General features: G+C 46.5%; 1 pseudogene; it reads right to left on the bottom strand.

Moving 5' to 3' along the window:
• Window positions 1-12,242: 12,242 nt before the first annotated feature.
• On the bottom strand, window positions 12,243-13,038 carry LOC125082370 (40S ribosomal protein S2-like; annotated as a pseudogene).
• Between the last annotated feature and the right edge of the window lie 209 nt (window positions 13,039-13,247).

Genomic DNA, 13,247 nt, shown 5'->3' with positions numbered 1-13,247 from the left:
AGAGGGAGAGGGCGAGAGAGAATATCAAATAGACTCTACATGCAGTCCGATGTGGGGCTCGATCCCATGACCCTGAGATCATGACCTGATCTGAAATCAAGAGTGGGATGCTTAACAGACTGAGCCACCCAGGTGCCCAGTTGTTGGTCTTTTTTAATGTGACACATGGTAGACATGTGTGGCTTGATGGGACAGGTTAACAGTCTCTTTAGAAAGTCTAGAAGAGGGGCGCCTGGGTGGCTCAGTGGGTTAAGCCTCTGCCTTCGGCTCAGGTCATGATCCTGGGGACCTGGGATTGAGCCCTGCATTGGGCTCTCTGCTCAGCAGGGAGCCTGCTTCCTCCTCTCTCTCTGCCTGCCTCTCTGCCTACTTGTGATCTCTGTCTGTCAAATAAATAAATAAAATCTTAAAAAAAAAAGATTTTATTGGCCGGCTGGGCAGGTGGGAAATTTTCTGGTGGGGTGGGAGGGGGTGAGTAGTGGACAGCAAGAGGAACATGGCAGAGTGATTCAGGGAGAAAGAGAAAATCTGCCTGTTTGTGCATGTTTGTTCTTCCTGTGTGATGCAACCTCAGGGGGCCGTGAGACTCTTCATTATACTTAATATCAGGGGACACTGACCCGGAGCTGTCCCACGGCATGCTGCTAACTGCCATGAAATGGTAGGTTATCAGTAAATAATGATCCCTTCTCTATTCTCTAGAAGTCAACAGGTCCCAGCCAGTCTTATCATCCCATGCCTTCTCTTGACCTCCTTATGACTTCCAGTTTTCACGGTGGCCATGAGCCCAGAGAGTGAGGGAGACCTTTCCAAACCCGTGGTGGGGAGCCCCACAGGGGACCACCGTGCGAAGTCTCGATTCATTCAACCTTTGCAAACCTACAGGGTCCCCGCTGCTCTGCCTGACCTTCCGGAATCCCTGGGGAACAGCAGGAAGACACAAACCATGGAGTAAAGGATTGATTCCATTCACTTAACATGTGCAGGATGGGAAAAAAAAAAAAACAAAAAAACACCTAAATATCCAGCAGGAGGGGATGAATTGAAGTATTTATAGGGAGATTATAGTTGCACTACAAATAATGTTGTAGACCTGTGTTACGGGCCTGGGAAGACAGCTGTGAGACTTTAAGTGTTGAAGTTGGTTAAGAGCTGGCAAATTTAATATTATTATAGAAGATTGTATGTACAGTGGTCTCCCTTACTCCCAGCGGATGCCTGGAAACCACAGAAAAATCCTGTAGATTTACAGAGAGACGCTTCTCCTTCTCTCTCTGCCTCTGCCCTGCTTGTGTTCCCTCTCTCATTGCTTCTCTCTCTGCCAAATGAATAACTAAGATCTTAAAAAAAAAAGAAGACATTTTTCTCACCGATTTGAATGAAGGATTTTCTTTTTTTCAGTGAAGGACTTTGAAGGCTGGAGAGATTTCAAGCAGATGTTACAAGCAATAAGCTGTCTTCAGAAAGTTCTGGACTGGCCAAACCTGAGACATTTCCAGTCTCTTTGGCAGTCTAAGGAAGCCCGAATTCTACTTCAGAATAATATTTGTCAGCGCATAAAACACACGGGGAGGGGGGGGCAGGGCAGGGAGATCAATGACATTACAAAATATCATCAAAATTTTTTATTTGTTGGGACGCCTGGGTGGCTCAGTTGGTTGGACGACTGCCTTCGGCTCAGGTCATGATCCCGGGGTCCCGGGATCGAGTCCCACATCAGGCTCCCAGCTCCATGGGGAGTCTGCTTCTCCCTCTGACCTTCTCCTCGCTCATGCTCTCTCTCACTGTCTCTCTCTCAAATAAATAAATAAAATCTTTAAAAAAATTTTTTTTATTTGTTTATTTATTTATTTTTAAAGATTTTATTTATTTATTTGAGAGAGAGAGAGAGAGAGGGACAGCGAGAGCAGGAACACAAGCAGAGGGAGAGGGAGAAGCAGGCTTCCCGCTGAGCTGGGAGCCCGATGTGGGGCTCAATTCCAGGATCCTGGGATCATGACCTGAGCCAAAGGCAGACGCTTAACCCACTGAGCCCCCAGGCATCCCTCAAAAAATTTTTTTAAATGCAGGGAGCCTCTGGTTGGCTCAGTTAGTGGGGTGTGGGACTCATGATCCCGAGGTAGTGAGTTCCAGCCCCACATCGAAGCATAACTGTTACTTAAAAAAAATTTTAATTGGGGGCGCCTGGGTGGCTCAGTGGGTTGAGCCGCTGCCTTCGGCTCAGGTCATGGTCTCGGAGTCTTGGGATCGAGCCCTGCATCGGGCTCTCTGCTCGGCGGGGAGCCTGCTTCCTCCTCTCTCTCTGCCTGCCTCTCTGCCTGCTTGTGACCTCTCTGTCAAATAAATAAAAATCTTTAAAAAAAAATTTTAATTGGAGTCATCAAAATTAAAAGAAACTTTATGAGCAGAAATATGTGAGAAAGAGAAGAAGAAAAACACATGTTTATTGGGACCTACTGTGTGCCAGAACTTTCTACATGTTATTATTTAATCTTTACAATATCCTTTTGCAGAGGAAGGAATTATCATTAGGATAATTATTATGGTCACCTCTTTTGTCTAAATAAGGGAACTAAGGGTCAGGGAAATGAAATGACTTATTTAAGGTCACACAACTCGGAGGTGATGGAATTTGAAACTGGACCTGCTTGACTCCAAAGGCCCAGGAAAATTCAAGAGAGAAAACAGAGAATTGAGAAAACTGGGGGCAAATCCATAACAATGATGATGGTGATACCTAAAACAGCTAAGGTTTATTTAGGCTCTGCTCCAAGAGTTTTCTAGGCCCATTTATTTCATTATCTCAACAGTGCAATGAGCCAGATACTGCTATCAGCCCCATCTTACAGATGAGAAAACTGAGGCACAGAACATTTCCTCACTTTCCCAAATCCCCAGTTTATCCCAGCACCACTATGCCTCTGTGCCTCTAGATTAGCACGAACAGTGATCCGATCTGACTTCATTTCAGATTCCTGGCCCATGTATGTGCATCAGTGGGGATCTTTGGAATGAAAGGATAAAGGGATGATGGATGGGAAAAGGAACTAGAAGGGAAAGGGGACAGAGGGAAGAATACAAGTCACAGGGACAGACTTGAGCTAGGCAGAGCCGCGAGTAAACACAGGCAGTATGACATTGCCTAAAATGTCATATTAGAGCTAAGAAGAACCTTGGCAGCGTCTAGTCCCCCAGCTACTTTATAAGTGGAGAAACTGAGGCTCAGGGTCATATCACAGATGAGTGGCACAGTGCAGGCTAGTGTCTGTCTCTGAAGCCTGATGCTTCTGTTCTCAGGTCCATCTCCTGATTCTGTCCTTTGGGGACCGGCTTCATGATAGCCTCCAAACTTGATTATCCTTCAGTGGGGACCACTGAGGCTACAAAGGCCTTTCCAATAACAACTTCTTTTGTGTAAATGTCTGTTGTCCAAGCCCACGGTGGTGAGACCTGGGCGCGCGGGTGTGTAGGGGGACCAGGAGAGGAGGGTCAGCTTTCTCACTTGCAGAGCTGGAGAAAGAGAGAGGGGAGGCGGGTGAGGTCCTGTGGCATCATAAGCCATGGGCTTCATTTCCTCCCAAATAATTCTCTCAAGCTGTATAAACTTTCTGCCTGAAAAATAAATGACTCCCCCCTTAAAATAAACATTTACGCCATCTACTTGCCTGCATTCACTGCCCGGGAATGAGGCTCGCCCATTATTATGCCCAAAGCTTCCATCCAAAGCCTGCAACCTTATATTTTCCTCTGTGACCCTCAGCACCCACCAGTCTTCAATCTCATGCCCCAATTAGCCACCAAAGGAAAACAAAATGTATGCACATGAAATACATAATAATAGACTTGTGCAAAAGCAGGGGGCTGTCTTCATGAATCCTAAAATGGAGCCACATTTCCAACCTGACAGGGGAAAATTAAGAGGAAGTTGGGTGCGTATCAACACCTTTAATAGGACAGGCAGTCTGGTGATCCCTTGCGTGGAGGAGGTAAGAGTAATTGACAATTAAGAATATGAAGGCAGTAAGAACCACCTGGGGATGTCATTCACTGCTTGGTCTGTCGTGAACTGAGCCGTTACTATGTGGCAGGTGCTGGGTGGGCACAGTCTCATTGTTACCACTCAGAAAGTTGCTCCCACCTTGTTGGAGTCATCATGGCTCTGTCCTAAGATACATCACCAACAAAAATTCCTATCCAGAAAGTTCTTTCTCTTACACAATATTTCATTGCATGTTATCCTTCTATGTGCCTTCGAGGAAGGTGGCGGCCATTCTCCTTGTTACTGGCCACCATTTTGCAGAGGAGAAAAATGGAATTCCAAGAGGTGTTTTTTTTTTTCCCCCAAAGATTTTATTTTTTTATTTGTCAGAGAGAGAGAGAGAGCACAAGCAGGCAGAGGCAGAGAGAGAAGCAGTCTCCCCACCAAGCAAGGAACCCAACTTGGGACTCCATCCCAGGACCCTGGTATCATGACCCGAGAGGAAGGCAGTGGCTTAACCAACTGAGCCACTCACGTGTCCCCAAGAGGTGTTTTTATGTTAAGAAATTAGCATCACGTTGTTTAGTTCCGCTTGTGAACTGTTTGTTGGTATTGAAGTGTTCGGAAAGGGGCGCCTGGGTGGTTCAGCCCTTAAGCGTCTGCCTTCAGCTCAGGTCATGATCCCAGGGTCCTGGGATCGAGCCCTGCTTTGGGGTCCCTGCTCAGTGGGAAGCCTGCTTTCCCCTCTACCACTCCCCTTGCTTGTGTTCCCCCTCTCTCTGTCTCTCACTTTGTCAAATAAATAAATAAAATCTTTATAAATAACTAAGTAAACAAACAAGTAAATGAAATGTTCAGAGAAGAAGAGGGTTTTATCCCTCCCCAAGCTAAAATGGAGGAAATCTTCACTTTTTCATTCATTTAGTTGTTAATTCATTCACTTATTCAATATACATATACAGTGATCTTTATTTCTAGGTGATAGGCTCATTATTTATTTATCTGGTCTTATTTTTCCTTCTTCCCTCCTTTCCTCTTTCCTTCCCTGCTCCTGGGATTTTTTTTTTTTTTTAAGATTTTATTTATTTATTTGACAGAGAGAGATCACAAGTAGGCAGAGAGGCAGGCAAAGAGAGAGGAGGAAGCAGGCTCCCTGCTGAGCAGAGGACCCTGGGATCTTGACCCGAGCTGAAGGCAGAGGCTTTAACCCACTGAGGCACCCAGGCACCCCCTGCTCCTGGGATTCTTAACCCAATCTGCTTGACTCTCAAAACTTCCCTGAGGACTGCTCAGATATGTCTTCCAAATCTCTCAGTCCCACTGGTTTGGGAACCCTCCTCATTTCTACTCCGTCAGAGGCAGACTCCGATACAAGGATTCACTTGTCAAAGTTTATGTGGGAGGGGATCCTAGGAAATGCCCGTGGGAAGGGGGGGGCGGGTGGGACGCAAGTCAGACAGGGAAGGAAGTCATTAGATGAGGCACAATCATGTCAGTTACCTGCGGGTGACTGGGGCTCCATCCCACTGTGGACCCTGGGGAGACAGCATGGAACACTGAGTTACCCCAAGTGAGGACAGAGGAAGTGAGGACATATCCCCCAACTCTCTACCATCACTGGTTAAGGGCTACTTCCAGAAGCATCAGTCCACTGGCTGTCCTGTCTTTCTGCAAAAGCTGAGGACTTCAGCATTCATACTAAAAAGAATTTTCCCATGGAGAGTGATGGGTGTTGGCGCCAAGCAGTATCAGGAAGTGGCTAGGGGGGCAGAAGGCCAGCAGTAGCACCCACAGCACACACTAAGGGCCACTTTCTGGATATGCTAGAAGTACGCAAATAATCAGACTGGTCCATGGACTGTGAGATCCCTTCATTCAGGATTCTGCTCTCAGCGTCCCTCTGAACAATGGTCCACAGATGTCCTCCCTACTTCAATATCCCCCGAATTCCTCTGTGACCTGCCTGGCGCTCCTCACTGCTGGAGTGAGCATCCATGGTTGTCCTGATGTCACACCTGCCACTTGGCCCTCGTAGCTCTATCCCTGATGCATGGTAATGTTTTAGAGTAGCTCCGGGCTACTACGATCATAGCAACCCATTCACTGATGGCAGTGATTGGCTCAAGGGATGGACACGTGACCCAACAGGGCCAATCAGAGCTATTCCTTGGGATTTTATCCAGACGTCAAGCGATAGGAGCCCTCCCTTGACCTGGTTGTCCTTGTAGTGGACAATTTGGAGCTGCCACCTGAATAAGTTGGGGATGAGCCCCCCCCCCCACCAGAGAGAAGCAAACTGAAAGAGAAGGACAGAGATCCTCATGCCAGCAGCTGAATCCCTGGACCCACGGTCGGAAATTAGCTCTTGCTTCAGCCGTTCTGGCCACACAAGGTTCTCAGTCCCACATTTGCCCAAGCTCATTTGCAAGGGTTTCCTTCCCTTTCCTATTACCAGCAGTCCTGACAAGTAGAGACTTGAGGAAATGGCCTCCTTTTCTCGTCTTCTCTTAGATGGCATTCCGCAATAGAGATAGCTAATTATTGACCCTAGTTACATAATTATTTCGTTATTTACCACCTAGCAGAGGCACTTGGGCCACTAGTGACATCTCTCTTCTATTTTTTTCCACTGCTCTCTCCTTCTAGGGACACAGTGGCTGAGAGGGAGGGGGATGCCGGATCAGTGAGTGGGTGAGCCCCCTTTATGTTGGCAAAGAAATTTCTCTGGCACCATGGAAATCTGAATTCTCTTGCTTCCCTCCCTGACTCCAGGTCTATGGGCTATGTCTGTATGCACCTGAGCCCAATTAAATAATAATAATAATAATGGGGGCACCTGGGTGGCTCAGTGGGTTAAAGCCTCTTCCTTCTGCTCAGGTCCTTATCTCGGGATCCTGGGATCGACCCCCTCTTCGGGCTCCCTGCTCAGCGGGGAGTCTGCTTCTCCCTGTCCCTCTGCCCCTACCCCCTACTCATGCTCATGTTCTGTCTCTCTTGCACTCTCTCTTTCTCAAATAAATAAATAAAATCTTAAAAATTAAAATGAAATTAAAAAAATAATGATTACTTTCATTTATTGGAAGTTTACAGTGTCTCGGTCACTGTCCAAACACAAGGGCTAATTCATCTGGTCATCGTGAAATCTTGTGAGATACACACCAAGATTGCTTCCATCTTAGTCTCGAGAAGATTGAAACTGAGGGGAGTTCTGTGTCCAAGTTCAACAGGAAGTGGTAAAGCCAGACAGGGTGACTTTTTCTTTCTTTTAAATTTATTTTTCCCTTTTTATTATGACCATGGTTAAGCATATGCAAGAGTGGAAAAAAAGAACATCAGGAACCCTCAGCTTCCGCAATCACTACAATCGTCAGTCTTATTTGGTCTAGTTCTCCCTCTTTGTTCTTCGGAGGGTTTTTGTTTTTTTTTTTTTTTGATTGTTTGGTTGAGTAAACTTTACGCCACATACAGGGCTCAAACTCACAATCCTGAGATCAAGAGTCCCACACTCCACCAACTGAGCCAGCCAGGTGCCCCTGTTCTTTGGATTATTTTAAAGATAAATCCAGGTAGGGGCACCTGGGTGGCTCAGAGGGTAAAGCCTCTGCCTTCGGCTCAGGTCATGATCTCAGGGTCTTGGGATTGAGCCCCGCATTGGGGGGGGGGTCTCCGCTCAGCAGGGAGCCTGCTTCCCCTTCTCTCTCTTCCTGCCTCTCTGCCTACTTGTGATCTCTCTCTCTCTCTATTCAATAAATAAATTTTAAAAATCTTTAAAAAAAAAAGGAGATAAATCCAGGTATCATTTCATCCATAAACAGTTCTGTAGATATCCCTAACCACAGAAGTACTCACATCCTAACAAAATGAACCATACTTCCCTAATGCCTTTTTTTCCAGTGAAGTATGATTTTCTTCAGTAAACTCACCCTTTTCAGTGTACAGTTCTGCACGTTTGCACAAAAGCATATAGTCATTTGGCCACCACGACAGTGAGATCTGGTGTGTTTCCATCATCCCCTAAAGTTCCCTCATAACCTTTGGTAGTCAGCACCCCCCCACCCCCCAGTCCTGGGAACCAGTGATCTCTTCCTGTCTTTCCTAGGACTTACAGAGCTGGAGTCATAAAGCAGGTAGCCTTTTGAATGTGTCCCCTTTTGCTTGGCATTCTGCTTTTGTGATTTATCCTTTTTGTCATGTATGTCAGTAACTTTTTCCTTTTTATTGTTGGGTGTTTTTCCATTGCGTGAATGCAGGACGGGTCATGTCTCCATTTCTCTGTCGAGAGACATCTGGTTAGTTTCCGTTTCAACAATTACGAATCAAGCCACTATAAACACTCACGCACAGGTTTTGGAGTGGACAATAATGTTCATTTCTCTTGGGTAAGTGCCAAGGAGGAGAGTTGCTGGTTTATATGGTGGATGTATTTTTTTTTAAGGATTTTATTTATTTATTTGATGGACAGAGATCACAAGGAGGCAGAGAGGCAGGCAGAGAGAGAGGAGGAAGCAGGCTCCCTGCTGAGCAGAGAGCCTGATGTGGGGCTTGATCCCGGGACCCTGGGATCATGACTTGAGCCGAAGGCAGAGGGTCAACCCACTGAGCCATCCAGGCGTCCCACGGTGGGTGTATTTTAACTTTATAAGAAACTGCCAAACTGTTCTCCAAAGTGGCAAGCCATTTTGTGTCCCCCCGGCCATGTACGGCCATGTACTTCCGAGAGTTCCAGTCACTCTCTGCAGATTTCTCTCAGTTAATACCCAAACCACGTTCCAATATTTTTTTCTAAGTTTCTTCATAATTCATTATCTGAACCAGAATGCATGAAATGATCCCATGTGGCATGTCATTGACATGTCAATTAAGTCTCTTTCCACCAGTAATATTTTTCTTTCTTCTCCTCTTTTCGAATACCATGCATGTATTTATTTTTAAAGTGACTTTATGACGTATGATGGACGTGCAAAAAACTGTACATATTTAATGTGTATGACTCAGCAAGTTTGGGGGTACGTATCCACCCATGAGATCATCACTATGAACAAGGTCAAAGACATCTTAATCACCTCTCACAGTTTCCTCCCACCCCCTTTATTATTAGTATTATTGTGTGCATGTAATAAGAACGTTTACAGGGGCGCCTGGGTGGCTCAGTGGGTTAGAGCCTCTGCCTTCGGCTCGGGTCATGGTCCCAGGGTCCTGGGATCAAGCCCCATATCGGGCTCTCTGCTCAGCAGGGAGCCTTTAAAAAAAAAACAACAAAAAAAAATAAGAACGTTTACATTAAGATCTACCCTCTTAGCAAATTTAAGGTATACAATTCCAGTGTTGTTAACTATTGTCACTGTCACTGTCCTACTCTCTGCTTCAATGATATCTAAGTGAGATCACACGCCTCTATCTTTTCCGGCATCTGATATATTTCACAGAGCATACCGAGCACAATCTGTCTGGAGACCGATTCCCCAGGTTCAAATCCCAGCTCTGTCATTTATCAGATGTATCACCTTGGGCTCAGTTTTCTCATCAGTGAAGTTGGGATAAGAAGAGAACCCGAGTCATAGAGTGTACAGATAAAGTCAGTCATTTTTTTTTTTTTTAAATTTTTGGTGTCAAGCACTTAGAATAATGCCCGGCCCTGTAATACAAATAATGTCTTTGTTGTTAGTATCATAGAGCCCCAAAGAGTATCTTATCATTCAATTATATTTTATGCTAATTAGTGAATATAATGAATGCAAAGCTCTAATAATCAGAAATGAAGCTGTCATCTTTGCAAAAATCAGAGTGTCCAATCTTGGGAAGAAATCAAATTAACAACAACCATGAATCTCTAAAAATATGCATTGAAAAACCCCTCAAATACTGCAAGTGGCACTTATGCCATTGATTGATAGCTTTGGGTGGTGAGAGACACAGTCTTTCTTCCTCATGCTACAAGGGGAATCAGACAGCTAAGAGGAAGTTCAGAGTCAGCTGGTATTTTTCCCTGCATGGAGGCTGAGGGTGGGGGACGTGGCCAGCCCTAGGCATGAGAAGCTGTTTCAGTCTGTGGGTGTTCCCCCCAAGTAAAGACCTAGTTGTTCCTGGGTCATAATTTTGCAGGTGTGAGAAAAGGGGGTCGGGGTGGGGCTGGGGCAGGAGAATTAGCCTCTGTGTCTCCACCTGGTTTAGCGCCTGAGTTGGGCAATGCTGCCTCCCTTAATGACAACTCACTGGTCTGGGTCTGCACACCCTCATGGGGAGCAGCCCTACTTGGGTTGAGAAACTCCTCTGAAACACATTCTATAAAAGTGCACTAACAAGAGTTATAAGTCTCGCTACTAGCCTAGAGAGTTGTTCTCGTCTGTCCGTAGAGAGCAGGTGGGTGGCAGGAAACACCACACTCTCCCTTCCCAGAACATTCTGGAAGGCTTTGCATGCAGCTCAGGCTCTGGAAATAAACTGGGGCATCCTTCCTACTCCTACTCATTAGATGCTGATTTTCTCTTTCTTCTTTTAAAATGTGAGTCACAAATCAAGCAATCTAATAGCTGGACACGAGATATGGTTGCGCTCACCTAGCTTCGTATCTGGCAAGGAGTTCGGGCATGAGAAATATTTGCCAAGTGTTGCTGAACTGGCGCTGAGATTTAAAGTGATAGTTAAATGAATGGCAATTGATATTTGCTCTCCAAAGCATCCAAACCCTCCTTTACAGTTCTGATTGTGCCTGTGGCTCTTCCCCCCTGTGTAATTTCGGACAGGTGACTTAACCTTTCTGAATGCAGTTTCCTCATGAGGATGGATCTAAATACATTTTCTTCGGCGTGCCTGTGTGGCTCATTGGGCTGAATGTCTGACTCTTGGTTTTGGCTCAGGTCATGATCCCAGGGTCATGGGATTGAGCCACATAGGGCTCGGCGCTCAGCAGGGAGTCTGCTTGAAGATTCTCTCCCTCTGCCCCTACCCCCACACGCAGAGTCTCTCTTTCAAATAAATGAATAAAACCTTAACAAATAAATAAAATAAACAAAAATAAAAGCAAATAAAAATAAATTTTAAAAAATACCTTCATAGGCTTGCTGCTGGGATGAGTCTGTCGATCTTTATGGATCTGAATATTTTTAGCGAGGAGTGTCCTACCTCCTATCTAGGTCTTCACTGCTGGTACCCCGTACCCAGTGGCCATCCTCTGTCCTCAGCTGGGATAGCTGTTGGTCAAGTTAGAAACCAGTTCCTTAGTGAAATTTTAAGAAACCCAGCCTCCCTGTTCCATCACTCAGTGTCCCTCAGGAGTTACAAGTGCTCACAATGAATTCACACAGAAGTTTCTATATGATTTTTTTTTTTTTAACAAGGTGTGGAGTATACTGACAGCCAAACTCCACGATCGGCCAGGGGTTAGTTAACAGCCACGTAAAACTGAATTGTGACACTTACAACTACTGGTGTTTCTTTTCTTGACGTTTTATGGAGGCGAGAGCGAGGCTTCAGAGGGAGGGAATGGCCGGCATGGGGGACGTCTAGCAAAATAATCATGGCGCATTCAGACACCTGGTTTTGCCTGGGTTTCGAGACCTTCTCCTTTTGTGTATCGACTCTTCTACCATATTCCTCCCAGTTTTTTACACAATCTGATTAGGTTGAACTGGATGAAATTGCAGAGTTCAGGGAAAACCGGATTTCCCCCTCACAACACTTCCGACACGGAACACATGGCTTTCCCACACCAAGCCATTCTCGGAATCTCTGAGGACCCTGGCTGGATATCCTGTGGATTCATTCAACCTGGCTCTACCTGGAGTTAGCGTGGCCTACACAGGTTAAGGACTTGGTCGCAAGAGCCTGGTCCCTACTTCAGACACCAATCCCAAGTAGGGGGTCCCCAGTTTACCCACACTTCTGTTTAACTTGGCTGCAAATTGAGGGTTCCCAGACCCCCTTCCTGAGGTTGGAGCATTTACTATAAAGGCTCATAGAACTCAAGGAAACACTCCACTTAATATCACCTGTTGATTGTAAAGGGTATTCGATTGTAAAGGGTATTAGAATGGATGCAGGTAAACAGCCAGATGAGGTAGGATGTGGGGTGAGGTCCAGAAAGAACCCATCGCAGGAGCTTCTGTCCCCATGGAGTGGGAATGTACCACCTTCCCAGCACTGGGATGTATTCACCTGCCCAAAGTCATCTGAGCCCTGCTGTAGGACTTTTATGGAGGTTCCATTACATAGACACATTTTTTTTTTAAAACAAGTTTGGTTCACTTTATTTTCTTGTATAAAACTACGTGGTGGCCGCAGCTGGAGCCTGGGTCCTCTGCACAGAGACTCTGATGTGGGTCTTCACAAGATGGTCAGTGAGTTCCTGATCAGGAGACTTGGTGAACACCGTCCCCTTGCACAGGTCCGGGGTGAGATTGCCATAGGTCCTGGAGATGGCATCAAAAGTATCCTTGGCAAAGTTCCCCGGGTGGCAGTGCAGCCTTTGGCTGAGGTGTAGCAGTCTGATACCAGCCATCCTCAGTAGCTTCTTGGGCACAGGGGCTGAGACGACAGCAGTGCCTCTGGGGGTGGGGATGAGACACAGCACAGGGCTGCAGTGGCTGGTCACCTTGCATGGGACAGTATGAGGCTTGCCAACCTTGTTCCCCCAGCAGCCTTGCTGCACGAGGATGCTGGAAAGCTTGGCGAGACAGACAGCAGTGGCTACCTCCTAGGAGCACTTGATGTTTCCATTGGAATCTCTGATGGCTACAAATGCCTTGAACCTGGTCCGCTGGCCCACACAGGTCTGCTTTTTCACAGGCACGGTCTTCAAAACCTCGTCCTTGAGGGATGCCCCCAGGAAGATGTCAGTAATCTCAGATTCCTTGATGGGCAGGGAGAAGAGGTAGATCTCCTCCAGGGACTTGATCTTCATCCTATTGAACAAGTGGACTGGCTTGGTGACGGGGATCCACTCCTTGTCCTCGGCCTTGCCTCAGTGAGCTCCATGACGGTGGCCGTGGCCTCAGATGCCACAGTCAAAACCTCACGGAAGCCCCCGGGTCCTCTGGGCCCTGACGTAGCACCCACATCATTGGCCATTTGGTGTTGTCTTGGAGAAGAAACCTTAGGCACGATTGATTAAATCATGGCCCCTGGTGATGAACAGGATCCCCAACCCTTCTCCTGTCCCTGGAGGTCAGGGGTGGGGCTGAGAGTTCCAATCCTCTAATCACACACTTCCTGGGGCAACCAAACCCCAACCAGAAGTCATCAGGGGCCTTCAGACACCAGTCTTCTCATG

Source organism: Lutra lutra, chromosome 12 (assembly GCF_902655055.1).
Source record: "Lutra lutra chromosome 12, mLutLut1.2, whole genome shotgun sequence".
Classification (NCBI taxonomy): Eukaryota; Metazoa; Chordata; class Mammalia; order Carnivora; family Mustelidae; genus Lutra; species Lutra lutra.
This window is presented reverse-complemented; position numbering and strand designations above follow the sequence as displayed.